This window comes from Carassius auratus, unplaced genomic scaffold (assembly GCF_003368295.1).
Source record: "Carassius auratus strain Wakin unplaced genomic scaffold, ASM336829v1 scaf_tig00023288, whole genome shotgun sequence".
Taxonomy (NCBI): domain Eukaryota; kingdom Metazoa; phylum Chordata; class Actinopteri; order Cypriniformes; family Cyprinidae; genus Carassius; species Carassius auratus.
The window spans coordinates 600,001-624,251 of NW_020525257.1; the positions used below are offsets into that span (position 1 = coordinate 600,001).

At 35.5% G+C, this 24,251-nt stretch overlaps 1 protein-coding gene across 1 annotated transcript in view; it reads right to left on the reverse strand.

Annotated features, from left to right (window-relative positions):
* LOC113077850 (heparan sulfate glucosamine 3-O-sulfotransferase 1-like) overlaps window positions 1-24,251 on the reverse strand; it is a 44,730-nt gene that overhangs the window by 19,434 nt on the left and 1,045 nt on the right. The window lies entirely within an intron of this gene.

Below are 24,251 nucleotides of genomic sequence, written 5' to 3' on the forward strand. Positions count from 1 at the left end.
CGTCCGGCCGCTGATCCTCACAGAGATGAGCTCTTCACACTTCACATTCAAATCTATGATGGCAGAACTCAAATGAGATTCAAATACACAACGAAGTTTCTAATCAGAATCAAATCTGGGGAAAAAACTGATTGTGAGCCCACTGGTGAAACTCAGGAAAACATAACATATTTCAATGCAAAGTAAAAAATAATATACAAATATTGCAAAAATATTATATATGTATGTGTGTGTGTGTGTGTGTGTGTGTGTGTGAGAGTGAGATTCTGAGAGTGTGTGTGTGTGAGAGTGTGTGTGTGTGTGAGAGAGAGAGAGTGTGAGAGTGTGTGTGTGTGTGTGTGTGTGTGTGTGTGCGCATGTGTGTGTGTGTGTGAGCGAGATTGTGAGATTGTGTGTATGTGTGTGTGTGTGTGTGTGTGTGTGTGAGAGAGAGAGTGTGAGAGTGTGTGTGTGTGTGTGTGTGTGTGTGTGTGTGTGTGAGAGTGTGAGTGTGTGTGTGTGTGTGTGTGTGTGTGTATGTGTGAGAGAGAGAGTGTGTGCGCATGTGTGTGTGTGTGTGTGTGAGTGTGTGTGTGTGTGAGAGAGAGAGTGTGTGCGCATGTGTGTGTGTGTGAGAGAGTGTGAGAGAGAGTGTGAGAGTGTGTGTGTGTGTGTGTGTGTGTGTGTGTGTGTGTGAGAGAGAGGGTGTGCGCATGTGTGTGTGTGTGTGTGTGTGTGAGTGTGTGTGTGTGTGAGAGAGAGAGTGTGTGCGCATGTGTGTGTGTGTGTGTGTGTGTGAGAGAGTGTGAGAGAGAGTGTGAGAGTATGTGTGTGTGTGTGTGTGTGTGATTAAAATATTTGTATATCTGTATAATATATATATTTTTTTGCATTGAAATACGTCATGTTTTTATATAGAATATCAAAGTAAGTATTTTAATAATTAAACATGAATAGTTTTAAATTGTACACACACACACACACACAGTTAATTAAATATTAACATTTAAAATTAATACATATATATTTTATAATATAAGATTAATATTTAATACAATATAGTAGATAGTAGATATTAATATAAAATACAATGTTTTCATAATATATAATGTATTTAGAATCAAATATTAATAGTATATTAATAAGAAATAAGAATTAATAATATAATTATTATATTATAATATTTGTATTTATTAAAATACGAAGAAATCTAAATGTTGTGTTATATTATGAAAAAGGTATATACACAAAGTATATTTCATACTATATAAAACAAAATAAATTAATAAATAAAAATGTAGACTTCTACAAAATGTACAACTTCGGCGGAGCCTGTATCATTTCATATCGAAGCGTGAATGAAACTGCATGCATGCAATGTTGTGTTCAGTTAAGTCGTGAAGTTACCAAAAAAATGCGACTAAAGCTGCCTTAAAACTGTGCATGCATGTAATATATTATATTTGAGTTACATTTAAGAACAGGTCTCCGAAATGGCTTTGAAAACTGTCCTGGAGCAGTCTCACTCATCAGCTCATAAACAGAGACTTTAAGACCCCAAAAGAGTCAGAAAAGGCAAAGAGATTTGAGAGAAAACAGCAGATATACAACACGTTCAGCAGCGGCAGCTCTTAAAGTGACAGCACCCAAAATAACCTGATATTCATCAAATAAGTCTGTTATTCAAAGAAGAAGAAAAAATAAAAAAATCTATAACTTCTGTGGCTTTAAGGGATTCATCTACTGTATATTTAATTTAGGATTTAGTGTTTGATAATATAATATGATATAATCCTATCTATATTCTCATTAAGATCATTCACTCTGAAGTACACCACATTAAGCAAAATAGGACTACGTTTACTTAATCTATCATGTTTTTCTCATTACATCCGTGAGAAATGAGCAAAAGAGGGTTAAACGTGATGAAAACGGTCATAATGCAAAACAATGCTTCATTATCTCTGTGCAAAACATAATTTCATGATTTTAGGACGTTCTGGAAAGATCCACCTCGTGAGATTCAGATCATTATCACATTTAACTATAAAAGCAAAACAAAGCTCGCTCATTAACCCCCGAAAAACTCAAAGCAAGAACTCAAAAGCAGCTCCACCAACATCCAACCAAGAGCGAAACGGAGCGTGAGGAAAGCGCCGACGGCTTTTCAACTTTAAGAAAAGAGCCTTATCAGACAACAAACTTCTCTTCCCGTGACTTTCATCTCGCGCACTTGTTCCACTGATCTTATGAATAAATCATAAAGGCCGTAGCCCTTCGGCTCGGAGCAGTGCATGCCCTGTAAAACACAGAGAAGTGTTTATGGGAGATAAGAGCCAGAGAGGATGCCTTCCCAATAACGCTTTTATCACTCCTTGTCCTCCCCGAGCATCGACTTTTACGACGCACACCAACGACAGCAGAATGGATAATTAGGGGAGTTTGTGGAGTCGACACATCCCGTCCGTGATAGAGGAGCCAAAACAAAGCCATTCTGGGAGACATTAACGCTTAATATCTGCCGCTAAACACTGTGCTTGTGTTAAATATAAATGAGCGCGTTCTGATGGGCTTGATTTGATCCCGTCTGATGAGGTTTTGGTCAGGATGGAGGCCGGGGAGCAGGAACTTAAACACGGAGATCGATCTGCAGGAACGTATTGATCAGTTCCTGTCAGACTCAGACGATCGATGCACACAGTGATCTCAGGATAGTTTCCTTCTTGACCGCCGGACCTCAAACAAAAGAGGCATGAACCGACACTAAAACAGACACGTTTGTGTTCACGGCACACAGAGGCAAGTCACACGGCGATACAGAAGAGATTTTCTGAGCTGTTTGAACTAGACATACAACTGGTTAAAATTGTTTTCTATAATTGTAATAAAGTAGAAATATATATTTAGAATATATATTTAAATTTAGAAACGAACTGAAAAAAGTTCAAGTAATAAATAATGTTGGGGGGATAAATAAATAAATCAAAACCTAACATTAACCCTAGACATAAAAAATAATAATAAATAAATAAAAAAATAAAAAATTAATTTTTTTTAATTAATTAATTAATTAAAAAAATACAAATAAAAAAATAAAATAAAATAAAAATAAAAATAAAAATAAAATAAATAAATAAATAAAATAATTAGTAAAACTAACTCAAAGATTAAAATGAAAGCTTAGTATTAGAAATGCACTTTGGTAACTAACAATATTAAAATGTAGGAAAAGAATGAATGAATGTACATTCATTTGAAGACTGAATATAAAATTATTGCAATAAAAATTATATTTAAAAACACTAATGTTAGGTTGGATGAATCGAATATATATATTCTCATTAAGATCATTCACTCTGAAATACACCACATTAAGCAAAATAGGTTGTGAACCGCACTACATGTTTTCTTAATTTGTCATGTTTTCTCATGAGAAAATAGCAAAAGAGGGTTAAACGTGATGAAAATGGTCATAATGCAAAACAATGCTTCATTATCTCTGTGCAAAACATAATTTCATGATTTTAGGACGATTTAAGATCCACCTCGTGAGATTCAGATCATTATCACATTTTACTCTAAAAGCAAAACAAAGCTCGCTCATTAACCCCCGAAAAACTCAAAGCAAGAACTCAAAAGCAGCTCCACCAACATCCAACCAAAAAAAAAAACCTTAAAAAAAAAAAGTATTATAATATATATATATATATATATAATACAATAATTAGTAAAACCTACTCATAGATTAAAATGAAAGCTTAATGTTAATAATGCACTTTGGTAACTAACAATACATAAAATGCAGGGAATGAATGAATGCAAAAACAACTAACACAAAGAAAATAATAATAGAATGTAAAATAAAATAAATACATAAAACTTAATCCACATGCAGATGTATATAACAGAATCACTAAAACATACTCTAAATTGAAATGAAAGCTTAAAAACATCAAGATAGCAGAAAAAAACACAGATTGGAGATGAACAGGGTGGAGAAGGGCTCATTAATTACCCTGTTTTTGTTTCACAAAACCCAAATAGCATAATCACGGCGACTCGGCCGTCACAAATTAGCGACGGTGTTTCTGTCTCTTTTCTGATTGTAGCAGAGAGGACATGTTTGAAGCCAGACATCTGCTGTGAATACACCACAATGGCACTTTCTATCAAACTGCCAATAGCTGTATTACAGACAAACAAGCTCTTGTTATCTCGGAGCCCTTCAGACGTGGACTGACTCATTGTGTTGCTCTACTGAGGCCCTTGGGTTTGGGATGATGTACTGTTGCGTCCCGTTTGGTGTCCCTTAAAGACAATGACATTTAGCTTTACTCCTAGCTGCTTCCTCAAAAACGTCTTCAGATGAACTCATTTGTTTTTCTATTCTCAGAGATGCCCTTTAAGAGCGGTGTGCGACTCTTACCTCAGTATCAGTAACTCACTACAGCACAACATGCATGAACCAGCAGCATTAAAACACTTAAACACTTCAGCTATGAAAGATTTGTGTTTGTTTGTTTGTTTGTAATTGTTTGTCAACACTATGCAAGTCACCATGGCGAGAAACGGGCTAAATGTAGCAAAACATATTATATATATTTTTTTAATTTACTTTGTTGGTTGATAATTAAAATCATATTTAAATATTCATATTTTATTTTAAATGTTAATAATAAAAATACAAATATAATTTATATAGTTTCATAAAACAGACACACTTCAAAAAAAAAAAAATATATATATATACACACACACACACACACACAATTTTTTTAAAGGGTTTATCATTAATTTAAAAATCAGAATGATATTTTGTTTTATGTATACATTTATAAAATGTATTTTATTTAAATAAATGTATCATGTTTACTATTTTAAAAGTATCAACATGTATATTTTATTAAGTTATATACAATCAGAAATATATACTGTGTATCTGTGCAAATATTTATATATATATATATATATATATATATATATATATATATATATAGTATATTTTTATTGATTGTATTGTAATGTAAATCAATGTTTATCTTTACAATTTCATTATAAACTTTTTAATATTAATCAACTTTAATAGTCAACTATAAAAGTCACTAAATTAATATACATGGGTCATTTTCAGGGATCATGAACATCTTGTTTGTTTTATAAAATAATATTTATTTTTATTTTTGTTTTGTTTTGTGAGCACCACATATATGCTTCGAGTGGAATGTTGTGCAGCAATTTATTATTTACAGAATTTACATTATTTACAGCCAGCATTGTAGTGCTTCGGGCTAAAAGCAATATTTTATTCTTAAAAATAATAAACAAATTTTTTATTTAGCAGAGAGCTTGAGGAAGCCAATAAGAGTGTAAACATGACAAAATAATGATAAAGGCTTATGTGTGAACCATGTGATTGAAAATATTATGATGTCACTTCCTCATGAAGATTATAAGATGAAACCCTTATTTTTAAGGAGGGAAATATGGCATGTAGCAAACAATGTGTCTAGGATCAGTATGTTGGTATATCATTGTAAAATAGAGCTGGTTCTTATCTGGTTAAAAAAAGGTTATAATGTGTTAATAATATCATTAGTAAGTCACAAACACTATTTCTTTCCCAGAAAGAGCCATGCATGATTCTGCCATTTACGTGTGATATACAGTACGAGCTCTGCAGAACAAAAGGGGAAACGCTAACCTTTAATCCTCAAAGAGGGACTGTAATTGTAAAGACAGCGATGTCTTCAGATAGAGCTGGAGAAATAGAGAGTGAGACGCAGAGAACACAGTAATCTCAAGTGAATCTGAGAACAGACTGGACTTCTTTTATTTGCTTTGCTACGGGAACACCAGGAACATAAAAATGACAGAGTTAAGCGATTAGGATTCAGGAGTGGAGCAGTGCGAGTCACTGAGCCGCTACAGAACCTGGATATTTCATTTCTCTGAAGAATCATGATGGAAAAACAAAGACATCGAAACTTCATCTGTTTTTCACAGAGAGTGCAGGCGATCATCTAATTCCACAAATGCCGATAAACGTTTAAGAACTGTTTTTGACAACGTTGTTTTGGAATGTTCTCGGAATGTTCCAAATATCCACGTTATTCATGTTTTAAGAATATTTTTTCTTGGTTATGCAAATGTTAAAGGGATAGTTAACCCAAAAATTTACATTCTGTCATCATTAGCTAGCTCACCTTCGTGTCGAGTTTGTTGAACAGAAAATAAGTTACTTTGAAGAATGTTTATAACCAAACAGTTTCTGGTCCCCGTTGACTTCCAGCTAGTCTTTTGTTTGTTTTTTAACTATGGAGGTCAATGGTGACCAATCACTGTTTGGTTACACACGTTTAATAGAAAACAGAAACTCGTAGAGGTTTGGGAGTGAGATGATTATGACAGTATTTCTATTTTTTGGGTGAACCGCAGTTAATCGAGAACATTCTCACACGATCGATTTTCAAAAATTATATTAATGTTAGGACAAAATGTTATTAAAGTAAAGTTTATGGAATGTTGTTATACATTTATTCATATTTGATTATCATTACACTGAGATCAACGTTCCCATAATGTTGCGAGAAAACATTTTCAGAAGTAAAATTTTGAGTAAAAATAAATTGAACAAAATTTGAATAAAATATTCAAACGTTTGAATTAAATTGGTAGAACGTTGTAAGAAATGGTTTTTAACCTTTGAAAAAACATTCGAATCATAACGTCAAAAATTTCAAAGCAATGTTTCCACAAAAGTTTTGTGATCTTTAAGGAAACATTCCATTTGATTATTTTGCAAACATTACGAAAATGTTACTTTTTAAACGTTCTCTGAACATTCTAAAATAAGTAGCAACATAAAAAGAATGTTAGACAAACGTCCAACTAAATGTTTCTGGAAAAAAAAAAGATGTATACATCACATTTTTATTCTCACATTTTGAGAAAATTAAATAAGACCAAATAACTCTGAACGAAACCACAGCATTAATCGATCAACTTCCAAACATCAAACAATGATTAAAACCAAATAACATTTATATGCAAACTTTGAAAGGTTTTTAAAGTTTATCTTCGATTTAAAAAAATATTATAATAATAAGAATAATCTAAAGCTAAATTGTGCCTCCGTTTATTAAAACTCAACTGAATATAAAAATAAATAGTCAACCATGAACGAATAATACCATCAGCGAATTAATATACATGGGACATTCTCAGAAGGGGAAACATCTATTTTTTTTCCCAACATTATAGGAACATTACTTTTAAGTTAAGTTATGAAAGAAGTATTTAAACATGTTCGTATAATGTTAAACTAATGTCCATCTAAAATGCTTCAGAAAAAGTTCTGTGAACGATGCATAGATCTCAGTTTTAGAACATTATTAAAGAACAAATAACTCTGAATGAACATTCTATTAACGTAACTATAACTTTGAGACAACATTCTGAAAATGTTCCCTGTGAGTTGGTTCAAATTACATCAGCAGTACTTGAAAACCACAGCGTTAATGGACCGACCACATGCAAACGTGCCAAGATCAGCCATGGCTGTGTTGCCCGAGGGCCAGCCGTGATCGAGCAGATGATTTTGATCTCAGCGGCTCTCTGGTTCCCTGGTCACCCGTCCGTGGAATTAAACCGGCAACCTCGACGGCGGCTCACTTTCCAAACTATTAGACTCAGAGAAGCAGCAGTTCCACCCAAAGACTTCATCAGTCAGACTCTGACCGGATAAATAGGCCAGTGCACACATCTCACTTCAAATATCATTATACTGCAGGCACTTTAAACACAACATGGATCCATTGTACCAAATGCCACACTGCTAACTGCACCAGGCTGCTTTCAACACAAACACACTTCAACAGAGTCATTTTAATAGAGGATGCACAATTTGATTACACTAAATATGCCTTTCTTTTATCAGGGGAAGGTCATAAATGGTTGAAGCGAAACCCACCGCTAAATGCTTGCCCATTAACCTGATTCTGCTTTGCATGGAAACCCTCTTTGCATTCTCAGTGAGGATGTGCACAACTACACTACATATATATATCTACCAGACAGCGAATCTCAGGGGTTGTTCATATGTTATGTTTAAAAACAGCTGGACGGAGCTCAACAGAGCGGAATCTGGTCTCCAGATGTGTATTTTAAAAGATTAACTATAACTCATATTACATATTTTTCAGCGTTTAAGATTCAAATGCACACATCACTGGCAAACGTTGACTAAAATATGATTTATATCTTGTAAAAACTGTTATTTAGTCAAAATACAGTGCCATTTTAAATGGCCATCAATGTGAAATGATGAATTTTACTCTTAAATAGTTAAAGTACAGCATATACCAATAAGAAGTAATTTTAAATGTCCGTTTTAATTATTTCACAAAAAAAAAAAAAATCAGTGCATTTTTATCAGTGCAAGATCTAAATATTCTTCTTTGATATAATTTTTTCTGTCAGTACTGAACATTATCAAAATCAAAAACTCCAATATCTCAGCCATTTTATTTGCACGAGTGTTGTTTTAATTGTTTTCATAAAACGTTATTTGTGAATGCTCTCTGAATATTGAAAAGGTCCAGATGCTTTTCATGGTTGTACAAATGTTAAGGAAACATCCCATTGTATAATTTTCCAAACATTACGGAAACGTTACTTTTGAGTGTTCTCTGAACATCCAAATACAAAATTTCAGAAAAAAAATTGGTTCAGGAATGATTTAGAAAGAATGTTTCTGTGCTATCGTTTTGAGAATTTTATTAAAGACCAGATAACTTTAAACAAACATTTTCTCCATTTTACATTTTACTCCCAAATAGTTTAATTAAAGCATCTACCAGTAAAAACTAAACGAACACAGTTAACTTTTATCATTTCACTGTAAAAAAATAAATAAAAAATACTCTGTATTTGTTTTCCAGTACAAACATCAAGATACTTTTACTTGAGATGCAAAATTCCATATTAAGTCTTGTATTCTGAAAAATATCTGCCAATAAGGTCATAAAAATAAACTTGAAAAGAATCCTATGAATTACATACTTTTTTCTGACCCCATTTGCAAATAAGTCTTCTAGTTTTAAGCCAAAACTCAAGTACTCTGATACATTTTTCAGAAACAAAAAGCTTAATAACTTGTCGTTTTGCATCTCATTTAACTGCATTAGAAAAGTTGACAAAAAACGGGAGGAAGAACATCACTTGCAGTGCTGTAGCTTTGCACTTCCTTAATTAACCTGTCAAACCTTTACTTTCTTAGAAACATCTTGAAGAAACAATGACTAAATCAACTAGAAAGCAATATGAGGAAAAGACAGCCTCCGTGACCAACCATGCACACCATAAAACAAAGCTCTACTTCACCTGAATTAGAATTATCTAGAAAGCGACACTGTGCCACTCAGTCTGAGACAAATACTTACTTCAAAAGCTCTTCTCAAGTGCCTCGCTGAGAGCCAGGCTGTGGAAAATGTGACTGAAAATCACTGTAAGAGTTCTTGTGTGTGGATCGGGCTCAGCGAAGGAAGACGGGCTGCAAACAGCTGCATCCACTTTCCATCGGGCTCTTTGATAAAACGCTTCAGACTCTTATGTAATGAACACAGGTGCTCATGTGCAAAGCAAGCGTCAGCCTCCAGCTGCGGTCTCTTCATAATGCTAACTCTGACACTGATATCCGTCAGATTAAACCACTACATTTCCATGAGCAAGCACTCGCTTTGGCCACTTTGTGCGGACTGAGGAAGTGAAACGCAAAGCAGATGATGGTGTGAAACTATTTTCAGGCAGTAGATTGTGGATTTAAGCTTTGCAGTGGACACATGATTTGAAAGTATTCATAGAGAAGAGCACAGCATGAGTTATGTCAAGGGCATGGGTTTAATTGAAAGAAAACACACACACACACACAAACACAGAGAGAGAGAGATCAAATGAAAAACTCTGAATGCACTGCAACTCACAGCGGATGGAAAAAAATATATACATGTAAACTAGATTTATACATTCCCTATTCAAGATGCAGTTCAACCAGCAAGATTTCTACCACTGCCATTCTGGAAAATCATTAATAACCAGCATTACTCAACATTAACCAGCATTAACCAACATTAAGCTGCATTACCCAACATTAACCAGCATTAACCAACATTAAACAGCATTACCCAGCATTAACCAGGATTAACCAGCATTAACCAACATTAAACAGCATTAACCAGGATTAACCAGCATTAACCAACATTAACCTGCATTACCCAACATTAACCAGGATTAACCAGCAATAACCAATATTAACCTGCATTACCCAACATTAACCAGGATTAACCAGCAATAACCAAGATTAACCTGCATTACCCAACATTAACCAGGATTAACCAGCATTAACCAACATTAACCTGCATTACCCAACATTAACCAGGATTAACCAGCAATAACCAAGATTAACCTGCATTACCCAACATTATCCAGTATTAACCAGCAATAACCAACATTAACCAGCATTACCCAACATTAACCAGGATTAACCAGCAATAACCAAGATTAACCTGCAGTACCCAACATTATCCAGTATTAACCAGCATTAACCAACACAAAGCAACATTAACCAGCACTAACCAAGATTAACAAGCATAAATTATAAATTACCAATATTAACAAACAAACAAACAAACATAAATCATGATTAACCAACATTAACCAGCATTAATCAACATTAACCAACATTAACCAGCATTACCCAGAATTAACCAGGATTAATGAGTGTCAACCAGGATTACCAGCATTAACCAAGATTAACCAGAAGTAATCAACATTAACCAGCATTAACTAAGATTAACCAACATTAACCAGGATTACCAGCATTAGCCAAAATTAACCAGCATTAATCAACATTAACCGGCATTAACCATGATTAACCAACATTAACCAGCATTAATCATCATTAACCAACATTAACCAGCATTACCCAGAATTATCCAGGATTAACCAGGATTAATGAGCATTAACCAGGATTACCAGCATTAAAGGGGGGGTGAAATGCTATTTCATGCATACTGAGTTTTTTACACTGTTAAAGAGTTGGATTCCCATGCTAAACATGGACAAAGTTTAAAAAATTAAGTTGTACTTTTGAAGGAGTATTTTTGTTCACAAAATACTTGTTTGTCACAAGTTTCGAAAAGTTTTTTTCGAGTATGGCTCTGTGTGACGTTAGATGGAGCGGAATTTCCTTATATGGGTCCTGAGGGCACTTCTGCCGGAAGAGCACGCGCTCCCGTATAGCAGAGCACTGAGAGCACAACAGGCATTCACTGATTAGATCGAGAGCGTCGCGAAATGTCACAAAAGAAGTGTGTTTTTGGTTGCCAGGGCAAGACAACCCTGCACAGATTACCAAAAAAAAAAACAGCATTAAGGGACCAGTGGATGGAGTTTATTTTTACAGAGCATTACAGAGTTGTGCAAGTGTTTGTGTTTGTTCCCTGCATTTCGAAGATGCTTGTTTTACAAACAAGGCACAGTTTGACGACGGATTTGCACATCGTTTATTTCTTAAGGATGATGCAATCCCAACGAAAAAGGGTCACGATCCTGTGTTGGAACTGCAGGCGGTGAGTAAAACTGCTTCAAATATCTCTGCCTCCTTGTTAGTGCGTCCGCCTCCCATCCTGGAGACCCGGGTTCGAGCCCCGCTCAGAGCGAGTCGTTACTGCTGCTGCTCTCATTCAGTTTCAGCCTCTGGATCTGATTCTGGATCATAAATAAATGGCTGAATCTGACTGTTACTCATGGTTTGTTTTGGATGATGGTTTTTCCCTCACGGTAATGTCACAGCTTCCAAACGCTCTCAACGCAAAAGCCTACTCGCGCTCGTGATTCTTTAGCTCCGCCCACACGTCACGCCTCCAGCCGGTCGTGTTTTTCCGGGAAAAATCGGTACAGACTATCTTTCTCTTATAAATATAATAAAACTAAAGACTTTTTGGAGTTATGAAGGATGCAGTACTACTCTATAGGTACTCAAGATTAACAGGATATTGAGTGAAAACGAGCATTTCACCCCCCCTTTAACCAAGATTAACCAGCATTAACCAGGATTACCAGCATTAGCCAAAATTAACCAGCATTAATCAACATTAACCAACATTAACCAGCATTAACCACGATTAACTAGCATTGACCAGGATTACCAGCATTAACCAAGATTAAGTGGCATTAACCAACACAAAGCAACACTAACCAGCACTAAGCAAGATTAACAAGCAAAAATTATAAATGACCAATATTAACCGGCATTAACCATCATTAACCAACATTAATCAACATGAAAATACAAGTGAATTCGACTGATGAGTTCCTCCCATGTTGCTAGGGTGTTGCTAAGTTGTTTGCAGGGCTTTGCTAATCAGTTAAGGTATTTAGAATGGTGTTAGGATTGTTGCCATGGTGTGGCTATTTGGTTGCCAGGGATTAACTACTCAGTTACTAAGGTGTTCTGAGTATTGTTTATAAAGTTTCAGTGTGGTTGCTAGGGTGTTGTCAGTGCTTACCTGTTCAATTACTAAGTTGTTCTGGGTGCCGTTGACAGCAAATGCCAACAACAAGCTCACATAAGAGCACCAAAAAAAGGAAATAATATAATCTAAGGATGGAATTATGTTTATGCAGTTAATTAAACACAACCAGAATAATCACATTAGTAATAGTTAATAAACGTTCGGTACCATCTTCAGTATTTAAAATTCAATCCCACAGTGCTTCTCTCTCTCAAGCTACTAGAGAATTCACTAGAGTCCCTGCTGACGGAGTAAAACGCGATCAATACGGCCCAGTGACTCGTGATTGCTCTGTGTATTTTCAATGATCCAACAGAGATGTGTTTAAGCCATCAAACACCTTCTAATCATCATGCAACAGGGACTTCAATTTACACTGGACTGCGTGTTCTCAGCCCGGTCGATTATATCTGTTCCATCTACCAGCAGCTTCAATCCTGTTAGAGTAGTCTTGCTACTATTTGGCCATAATAAGCCTCAAATTGATGATTAACCTTTGTAATCCGGCGAGCACATGGAAGACGGTGTGCTCTTGTCATCCGAGTGGCTGCGAGAAAGATGCTGCATTATCGTCTGCGGGAAAATTGAGGGGTTTGTGAGCAAATGAGGTAGCGTTATCTGCACAGAGCGTGCCCGAGTATAATGAAGATGCATCTCTAGAATGAAGAGCCCTTTAATAACGAATCCGACACTGTATTGTGCATTTTAATAAAAAAAAGTCCACGTATGCATGCGTTAGCCGCTTATGCGTGATGATAGAGGCTGTTATCTTCGGAAAGCGAGGAGAATTAGCATCTGGTGCAGAGCGTCGCCCATTGTTTATGGTGCTCTATTATTTGGTAATCAGACATTAAATGAGTCATTTCTCTACATTTAACTCGGGCCGGTGAGCTAATGGTTTAATCTGACCAATGAGGATGATTTACCTTTTGTTTACTGTGAATCACCATTAGACAAACTCAATTCGTGACTGCAAATGAAGCAGGAAACCATTTCCTAAACTGTGAATAAACACATGCACCATTCAGACTGCATATATATGCATCAATATGCATTCTAGGCTTTTATTATCCTGTGATATTTGCAGTCGGTTGTTTCGTAAGGGCAGACTTGAGGCTCTTTTGAGGCCTTCATCAGTTTTTATTTCATATCTATCATATTTGAGAGTGGAATCAGTCCACAGTCTGTCCTTTACACGTCACCTTGTCAAAACGCCAGTCAAACCACCTCCTTCATTATCTTAAAATCTCTAAGGACGAAAAATAAGATCTTTGTGCGGAGTCTCATTTCAATGAAATAAATTTAAATTAAAATAAGGCCCCAAATTAAACCTTAATATATTCCACTCTGGGGGAAAGAGGCAGAATCAGGGCATACTTCAAAAACATGACAAAAACACAATCCCTCATCAAGAGTGAAGTAAAGTTCAGAAACTTTCATTTGCCGAAGGGTCAAGGTTTGCCGATTTCTAGGTCGGAGAAAGAAATATTACATTAGCAATAAACAAACACTTAAAGAGAAAATAAACTTAGCCTCAACATTCCGGGTGAAATGCAATAAAGTTTATTGGTTACAACAAATATCAAAAGTTTGGAAGTTGGCTTTAGGAGTGGAAAAGGCCAAAACAACAAGCAAAAATACAGAAGAGTCAGTCTAAAGAATAACTGAGGATCGAAATGGTTGGTTTGATGAAAACAACCAGTCAAATAATCATCTATCCAGGTTACACATTTAGGTTATAAAAACATTATTGGAATATTGTTTTGAAATGTTTTCTTGATGCGATCAGAGCAGTATTTAAATGTAACAAAAACATTTCTTAACATTCTACGGAATTTTCACTCAAAATATAACGTTATTTGAATGTTTATTTTAATATTAGAACGTTAAAATGTTTTTAGAATTAAACATTTGTTACAAAAAGTTACAAAAATGTTTCTTAGAAAATTCTTAGAATATTTTCAAACCCAATACAACGTTATTTGATTGTTTGATTTTACTATTCTAAAAAACTTAAGATGTTTAGTTTTCTTGTTGTGACGAGAACATAATTTAAAGGTTACAAAATGTTCCTTACAACATTCTACCAACTTTGTTTTTACCTAAAATATAACGTTACATTTATATTAAAAATTCTAAAAATATGAAAATATCCAGATTTCAAAATGTGACTATATTTTTATTTAAAGGTTACAATTTGTTTTCTTTAAAATTAGGGTTGGAAAGGGGTGGAAAATCCAGAACCCCCCCCCCCCCCCCCCCCCGAAAAAAAAAAACAATCCTTTAATGTATCCAAACTTTTTCTGGAATATTTTCCAAATTTACTGGAAATGTTGCACCTTTTTGCAACCCCACTTAGAATGTTCATCATGTATAGATAACATAATGAATGACGTTCTAAACATTTCATCTCAACGTTATGAGAACATATAGTACATCCAATATTAACAAAGTTATAAAAACGTTCCATATACATTACTTTAAGAACATTTGTCTTGACATTTATATAGCTTTAAAAAAATAATTAACCTTCTGTGTAATGCAAACTTTTCACAGATGTTAAACTTTCTTTGTGGAACCACAGATAAGCCACAAAACCTTTATTTTTAAGAGTTAGGCAACAGTTCATTTCAGCATGTTCTTGTGTTCAAAAAGAACAAACAAAAGAGAACAAAATACAAGAGGGGTCTCAAGACCCCTGAATATTTTAAAACTTGAAAGTTGACACAGCAGCTTAAAGAAGCCTTTACTAAAACCAGCATGTCTGTTGAAAACATGGTGTGGTACAAAAAAATGAATTACAAATTAGAAAAAATGTACTACTTTGGGTTAAGGGTTCATTCAAATCTCCAAGTACTAACCTAACCTGACCCTTCTGCCGATGCTCAAGCACAACCTTATTAGTTTTTACTTGAGCACTTTAAAAGTTTCCTCTGGAGTGAAGCACCTCCACATCTACTGCAGGCGAGGCAGAGGATAAAAAAAAACTACTTCTGAGTCTTTCGGCTGTACTTTTTCCACCGTTGCATGAAAAAACCCTTTTATGAAAGCCTGGAAACAAAACAAAAAATAATAAATAATGAATCCAGTAACACCGAAAGGAATCTAAGACGTGGAGCATAATAAAGTAAGCGGCGGAATCAAATGACTGCTGTTTCTATGAGCTTTAATCTCAGGGTAATTTCATTTCACACTACGCAGAACTAAATACTGCAACACTAGAACAATATTTTGGCTCCTGCCTCTTAAGAAACGAGCATTTAAACACACACCTTTTGTCTAATTGTGTAGCTTTCTGTAGGGCGAAATAAAGAGCAACACAACATGCGGTAAAGAAGGCTTTCGCTCAGTTTCGAAGAGAACGAAAAGCCATGAATAAAACGTCTTTTCGCTCATCAAGTGGAATGATAAATTCCCCCCATAATGCATCTGCCTCAGAATCCGTGATGAAAAAATATTTTAAATTAGGTGTCAAAAGCCTCATATTGAACAACTCCCTCTCAAACTGCACTCCAAACGCGCCAATTATTCCCAAATGACAGCGGATTGAACAGAAGAAAGCACAAAGCCGTCACTCTCAAAGGCGCACATCAGGGAAGCCTCATCGGAATACATATAGCATTAATGAGTCTGTCCCATCAGCACGGCTCATGAGCGATCATCTGATGCTATGTGAGGGGGAACGCAATCAATACACTGATCCAGATGCACTGCACAGCCTTTAAGACTAGGGATGGGAATGATTCGGGTTCCAATTTCAATACTTGTTCTTTAAAGAGACAGTACACCCAAAATAAACATTCTGTCATAGTGTACTCGCTCTCATGTCATTCTAAACCTGTTTGATTTTATTTATTCTCTGAAACACAAAACGAGATGCTCACAGTGACAGTGAATGGTGAACGGTCCAGTATAGATTAAGCAGCAGACTTTATTTAACGTTAACATTATTAGAAGATAGGCTAGGAATTGTTGTTTTAATGATATGCAAGCTGACTTTATTTATTTAGTATGTATCAATACTATTTGTGACCCTGGACCACAAAACCAGTGATAAGTTTACATTTTTCAAATTTGACATTTATACATCATCTGAAAGCTGAATGAATAAGCTTTCCATTGATGGTTTGTTAGTTAATATTTGCATGAGTTAACAACTATTTGCAAATCTGGAATCTGAGGGTGCAAAAAAAAAAAAATCTAAAAAAAATCTAAATACTGAGAAAATCATCTTTAAAGATGTCTAAATGAAGTACTTAGCAATGCATATCATATATTTACGGTAGGAAATTAAAAAAATATCTTTATGGAGCATGATCTTTACTGAATATCCTAATGATTTTTGGCATAAAAGAAAAATCTATAATTTTGACCCATACAAATGGCTATTGCTACAAATATATCTGTGCTACTTATGACTGTTTTTGTGCTCCAGGGTCACATTTGCATATTGAGTAAATGCAAAAATCAAGAGAGTTCAGAGATGTATTAGAATATTTAAATATGCCCCACTACATTAAATAACAAAAGTAACATTAAATTATAAATAAAGACTACCGTAAATTCATGTTCTTGCGCTCAGAAACAGCTGAGCAAAGTGAAACATAATGCAAACAGCAGTCTCGAAGTTCGGCTTTAAAAGTGGAGTATTTTAACCTTGATACGTCGTCTTAAAAAATATAAGTTTAAAAACACAAAAAAAAACAGCATATCTGGAGATATGGCTTTAAAAGTTGCAAATTTTAACCTTGGTTTGATGTCAGTGAAACCAAATACTAGTTCACATAACCATTTGTGATTTGAAAATGCACATCTTCAAAAGAAGATTTTCAGGGAGTTAAAACTTAAATTAGGCTCTGTTTCTCAGACAAAGATACTGAACAACTTCAGAAGACTTCAAATATAAGCTAATGCATTTATATCCACATTTTCTGCTGTATTTTTGGAGTTTGACAGTCACCCACCACAAGTCTTTTTGACTACATCACTGGAAATGACCAGCTTATAAGAGTCTGTAGTCCTAATTTTCTCTTTTACCACATTCAATATAGCCTAAAAACTAATTTTGAAGCACAAAACCCTTAATGAAACCAAACATCAAAATAATTCACTTCTGGTACTTTGCAACAATGTTCTGAACTCGACTTACAAAGGTGAAGGTGGTACTGAAAAACCTCTGTGCGCTCATGAATAATGCAGTGCGTCTTAAATATGCAAATCTATTTATTAACCTAGTTATGCATGTACTGTAACATGCATTGAGTTATGTATTATATATGAACTAGATGTGAAATGAACGACTCGTTGGCTAACGCACAACCACGCAGTGCTAAAGACGCTGGATAACTTATGAACCAGCTTTAAAATCCTAATGTCTACTCGACTAACAAATGACATCCTGGGAGACTTGGGGAATTAGCTAGTAGTACGCGGATGTGTCTCGAAGCTATTAAAGACAATGATGTTGTTAGGTTTGGGAGGCTTGTGAGACGGACGGAGACGAAGCGTAGCGCTGTAGCGCTGTAGCTAATCCTTCCATTTTCCCTAAAGGGCTAATCAGGAATCTGCTCCGACTGATCCCATCCATCTACATCTGAGCCAATTTAACAGAAAGAGTTCACCAGGAGTCTCAGCGGGCACCAAATGAGCCCAATCTAGGCCAATCTTTTAAAGACATGTATGGCTACGTTAATATGTGGGATGGGGAGGAAAAAGGTTTAATATGCACAAGCAGGGAAATCTTCACCAGCACACGCAAGTGCCAGCAACTTTCAGTCGAATTCCCAACAGGCTGAAAGCATTGAAATTCAAGAGACACTTTAATAATGTGCATATTTTAGGCATATGCAGTTAATGGTAATATTAATGCATTTTAACGTTTGCATGTTGTATCTTCGTGAGTTATGCCAAATTGGGCCAATTGTTTTACCGTCCAAAAGCTCTTCTCTCCAAGAAAAACCCAAAATATTCACTGCCAAAATAATTATATTTCCATGCCAACCAAGGTTGATAAGCAGAGTTTTTACATCCTTAAAACGACTGACAAAATAAAATTATAAAAATGAATGCATTTCCCAGATAGGAGAACAATACAACAGGACAACGGGTCGAATCATGACAAATACAGTAGCAAATAAAAAAAATACAAATAAAAACAATTCTACCCAAACAGCTTTAAGCATGTAAAATATTTGCAAACGGAAGTCAAGAAATTAAAATACTTTTTGTTCAATGTCAATAGCAAAAATGACAAGTCCAGACAAAAAAGCCCAGTATTAGTGATTGAGAGTTAGAGAGTTGAGTCACTCTATCATTTTTTAATATTTATGCCACTTCAGTATAGCAATCACTTTGATAAACTGCTGTAAGTTTAAAATCTGATCTTTTATCGCAATAAAAACACTGGCATCAACACAAACACCAGTTAAATCTGCAGTGTGTTTACTAACAGGGAACATCTCACAAGTTCCACTAATGTTTTTAAATGTTATATAAATGTTCTTAAAGGAAGGTTATGGAACGTTCTCAACTTTCTAAGATTGTCCTTATGATGTCATTCGCTTGTAACATTTTTGTAACCTTCATGTAACGTTCTGATTAAGATGTGCATGTGATGAACATTCCAAGTAACGTTTTTGTAACCTTTAAGTAACGTTCTGATTAAGATGTGCATGTGATGAACATTCCAAGTAACGTTTTTGTAACCTTTAAGTAACGTTCTGATTAAGATGTGCATGTGATGAACATTCCAAGTAACGTTTTTGTAACCTTTAAGTAACGTTCTGATTAAGATGTGCATGTGATTAACATTCCAAGTAACGTTTTTGTAACCTTTAGATGACGTTCTTAGAATGAAAAACAAAACAACATTTAAATAAATGAAAAATATTCAAATAACTTTATATTTCGTGTAAAAAAAAAAAGAAATCATCAGAATGTTTTTGTAGCCTACTGATATAATCATGACAAGAAAATTTTATATTTCAATGTTTTTAGAATATTGAAAACAAATGACAACATTATAGTAGTAACTTTTAAAGACGTTTAAAGTCACATCAAGAAACCTGGACTTTTCTTTTTTTCTTTTTTTTTTACGTAACTTTATATTTTGTGTGAAAAGGCAGAATGTTGTTTTGTAACCTTTAAATAATGTTATAATTGTGAAAAGAAATCTGGAAATTTTAATGAAAATGTTCCCACAATGCTTTTATAACCTAAGTTTATTACCTGGATAGTAACGCCATGATGGTTGATTGCATTTACATGTATGCATTTTATCCAAAGCAACTTACACTGCATTCAAGCAATCCATTTTTTGTTTTTACCATATCTGTGTTCCTTGGGAATTGAACCCAAGACTTTTTGCACTCCTAACACAATGCTCTACCACTGAGCCACAGGATTCAATGCACACTTAAGATGACCAGTAAAACAACTAACTGACCACAAACTGGTCCAGATATTGTCCTGATTTTAACCTCTCAATCAAATCCAAACTCACCAGTTGGGTGGAAATCCTCCCAATCTGGCAACACTGGTCATTGCTAGAGAATTAAGACACAATCAACCATTGCTCTGACAGTCTTGCAGCGTTTGTGGTCTAAAAACAGCAAGGTGCACAAAACTCGCTTCCCATCTGCGACTAAAAGCTTCTTTTGGATTTCGAAAGGGTCCATAAGTCAGAAAACTGTGCCCAGACAAAGACTGTTAGATCTGAGAGGAAAAGCAAAGCGCATCCCTCCGGGCCTAATCTGTATTTGCCCAGTTCAGCATTAACCATATAAAAGAGAGTTCAATAAGTGGCAGAACAAAACTCAGCTGAGAGCCTCGACGTGTCTGGCCTGCGGGCGTCGCATGACTTACACATCGCCAGCAGCGAGCGGCTCACACACCCATGACAAATGTCTCCTCTAGTCATGCCATATTACCATCCTCTGTGCCCGTCTCAGCAGAAGCCTTCCAGAAGACCTGCCAGGTGCGAGAACACTTCATTCTTTTAGCGCTGGAGTATTTTGATGTATTATTCATTTAGGGTGTAGTCCCTTCTCGTTCCAATGCAAAATGAGCTAAATGAGGCGAATCTCACGAAACCTGTCATAAACACGTCCAGATCATATTTCAACCCTGACTCAAAAGAAAAATATACCAAATGATATTATGCACAAAGAAAATAATGCCTATTTTTGGACCAGGTTTTATGCATTGTGATATTCTTTGAAATTTCATGAGCATATTTCACACTCAATTCTTATACTGTAATGCAAATAAATGCAATCAATGTAATGCAAAATTACATAAAATAAGACGGTTTTTTGGAATTACTCAAAATCAAGTGAGTTTGTGACTAAAACAAGAAGGAATATCTGCAAACTGGCTCAGAAAAATCATTTTAATTCAAAACTGGATTTATATCTCTTGACATATTTGTTCTAATGTTGTCCAATTTTCAAGATTTTACATTTGTATTATCAAGTAAATGTACCTTGATTTAAGGATGTTTAGATATTTGTTTTGGGAAATAAAAATACAACATATATGCAACATTTAATGCAATTTTATGAATTCAATAGCTTTTTAAGGCCTTCATTTGTTGAAGGAAGAATTTAGACTTTTTAAGACTTTTTTAAGACTCAATAGACTTTTTTGAATCAATAAAATTAGTATTAAATCTATCTACTGTACAAACAAGCATTTACTTCATGCAATATATAATATCCTTTGTTTTTCTTTTTCTTTTTTATGCATGCAACATTTAATGCCACAATTTTATGCATTCAAGACTTTCTGCTCTGATTTAGGACTTTTTAGGTCTTCATTTGTGCAAGGCCTTTTTCAAGACCCATAGCATCCATGATGAGCGTATTTAATTTATCCACAAACAAGCATTTTCTTAATGCAATATAATTTCCTTTTTTATTAAAAAAGTAAATACTGAGAAAAACATTATTTGTTTTGCATTGATTGCATGCAACATTTTATCCCTCAATTCTATGAATGCAAGAATTTTCTGCTGTGATTTTTAGGGCTTTAATTTGTGAAAGGGTGAATTATGACTTTTTTAAGTCCTGTTAGTGTTAGTTTGTGCATTTTCTTAATGCAATATAATTTATTTTTTATTTAAAAAAGTAAATACTGAGAAAAACATTATTTGTTTTGCATTGATTGCATGCAATATTTTATCCCTCAATTCTATGAATGCACGACTTTTCTGCTGTGATTTAATAACTTTTTTTTAGGGCTTTAATTTGTGGAAGGGTGAATTACGACTTTTTAAGACCTGTTAGTGTTAGTTTGTGCATTTTCTTCATGCAGAGCACAATTGCCTGTTTTTACTTTGACTTTGAACTGATATAGACCTTTCATTGTTAGCTTCACCCAAGAGTGACACTTACCTGCAGATACGAGCTAAAACAGCAGAAATCATACAAAAGGCTGGCAAGATTCCTACCAAAACCGCAGACATCTGGACTGTGAGCTCCCCAACACCCTCCGAACACAATCTGCTCCTATAACAACTGTACGTCTGTACGTCCCAACTCCAGCAGGAGAATATTAATTATCAGCAGACATTAAGGCCTGCAGATTGAATCTGGCACGCATTAAAGACGCGGGTGGAACCACGATACCTCGTAGACCTCCTGGGGGAAAAGATGTCTAGATTTTCTCTCCCAAAAAAAGAGCAGAATACATTTACATGCTTAACAATGTGCCATTGCCTCGGCAAGCAATTTTCCTCCTTTAATTCAACTAACACAATCTCATCAAATATTAATATCGCTCTTGAGTTGTCTCTAACAGAATGGAAGAGAAAATGAGAGACGATTATGAAAACAAGTAACACAAACCGCCTACATTCGAATGAACCCAAAAAGAGCAGAACACAACTCACAAGGATTATTATTTGATCTTATCAAGGACGCAGAGCTTTGCATCTTTATGTTCGGGGTTGGCATTATTAATGCATTCTGCTCTCTAATCATGTCTTACAGAGAAATGCATTTGTTTCAATTTTCAATTCAGCGCCGCGTGTTCTTTTAAACGCAGCAAATGTAATTCAGTAATTAGGCAATTAGCGCTTCTGAGCTCTAAACTTTTAATCTAATAAAGTAAATGCGATTCATTTTCCCCTGATGTGAGTCCTGGCACTCTTTCATTCTCTCCCGGTAAACAAAAGAAGAGAAATGCTGTTTGATTGCCTACAAAACTGAGAAGCGATCAGCTTTCTGTGAAGCAGAAAAATAATGAGCAAAGTTTACTCTGTTCGATCTGTCTAGCTACTGCATTCTTGGCTGTGTGTTCAGAAACCCATGTCGTTTAAGCAATAACCCAGCCAAAATTAAATCTAATGCAAGTGATGGTTTGATAGAATCGATGGCGTAAACCACAACCTTTATGTTCTCAATAGTCTTGTTTAGTCGAATCAGCAGCTGTGTGTGTTGATAAGCCATGACGCTTTGAAGCGCAGCCATGTTTGGTGTCTTGGTGCCAAAGCGTTGGACGTCTGAAGCGTTTCGACAGCATTCACAACAGCTGCGTGCATTAAGCATTTAGTCAACTGGGAACACGCGTCTCGGTTTAACGCTTCCCCTGGAGACAGATCAAGTCCAGCACTTTCAACTACAAATGAATCACAGGCAGGAATCTGTACATTCACAACCCATTACAGTCGCAATACAGCCACCTGATCGGGATCTCTAGTGCCCAGGCAATCGAAAACATTTGCACTTGATTGAAAACCTGCTTCAGTAAAATTGCATGAGCCGCCAGGCTTCCCGAGACGAGCCGGAGGGAATCCAAAAATAAACAGCACCTCGTTCTTTTAATTAAAGGTGAATCCGGTCGGCCTGTGGCAGAACGCCCCGAACCAAACCCGGCCTTTCTTAAAACAGCTCAATATGAGATGACAGCGGGTTACTAGCCACGAGACGACTCTCAGGGTCCCTGAAGAAGAGTATTGAATAGGCTGTCCATAACACCCTAAACACCCTTGCTAACCGCTAACGGTTAAACTTCACGGCTCCCGTCACATCACGGCCCATCTAATCAGGTTTGACTTAACGAGACAGGGCTAAACCGAAGGCACTCGCAAATGAGAATTGATGCAGTGCATATCAGCTCTACCTGTGTGATGAATGGCTCGGAGTAAACTATTGCGTGCTTGATGCGGGAAAACCGCTTTCCTGTTAGACTTTAAATAGCAGCCCGAGACAAAGCGCCACAACAATCCAGGTTTCAGTTACATGCTGATGAATGCCAGAGACATTAATAAAGAGAATTAAGACCGTAGGTTCAATATCTCAGGATATCAAATCAGTCGCACAAGTTTCAAGCATGCAAATCCTACTTTATGAAGCGTTTCACTTCACTTGCATGGTTTGCTGAACTGGCATATACAGTAAAACATCTCTCAAGTGCACTAATGCATAGTTTTCACTGCTAATCAATTGATTCTGTACATGCATTAATCCATGTGAATTCCCATAAAGAGAAAATCCAAAAAATATATTTAAAAATGCCTGTTTTGGGCATGGTACCATGGTAATACCATGTTTTACTGGACAGTATTTTAAGCATCTTATAACACCATACGTAAGCATAAAGTATCATAGTATGACCATCACAGCACCACAGTACTGCTACACTAAGTATTAATAGAAAAAAATAACCTTACCTCCATAAAAAAGTGATTTGCAATGGTTT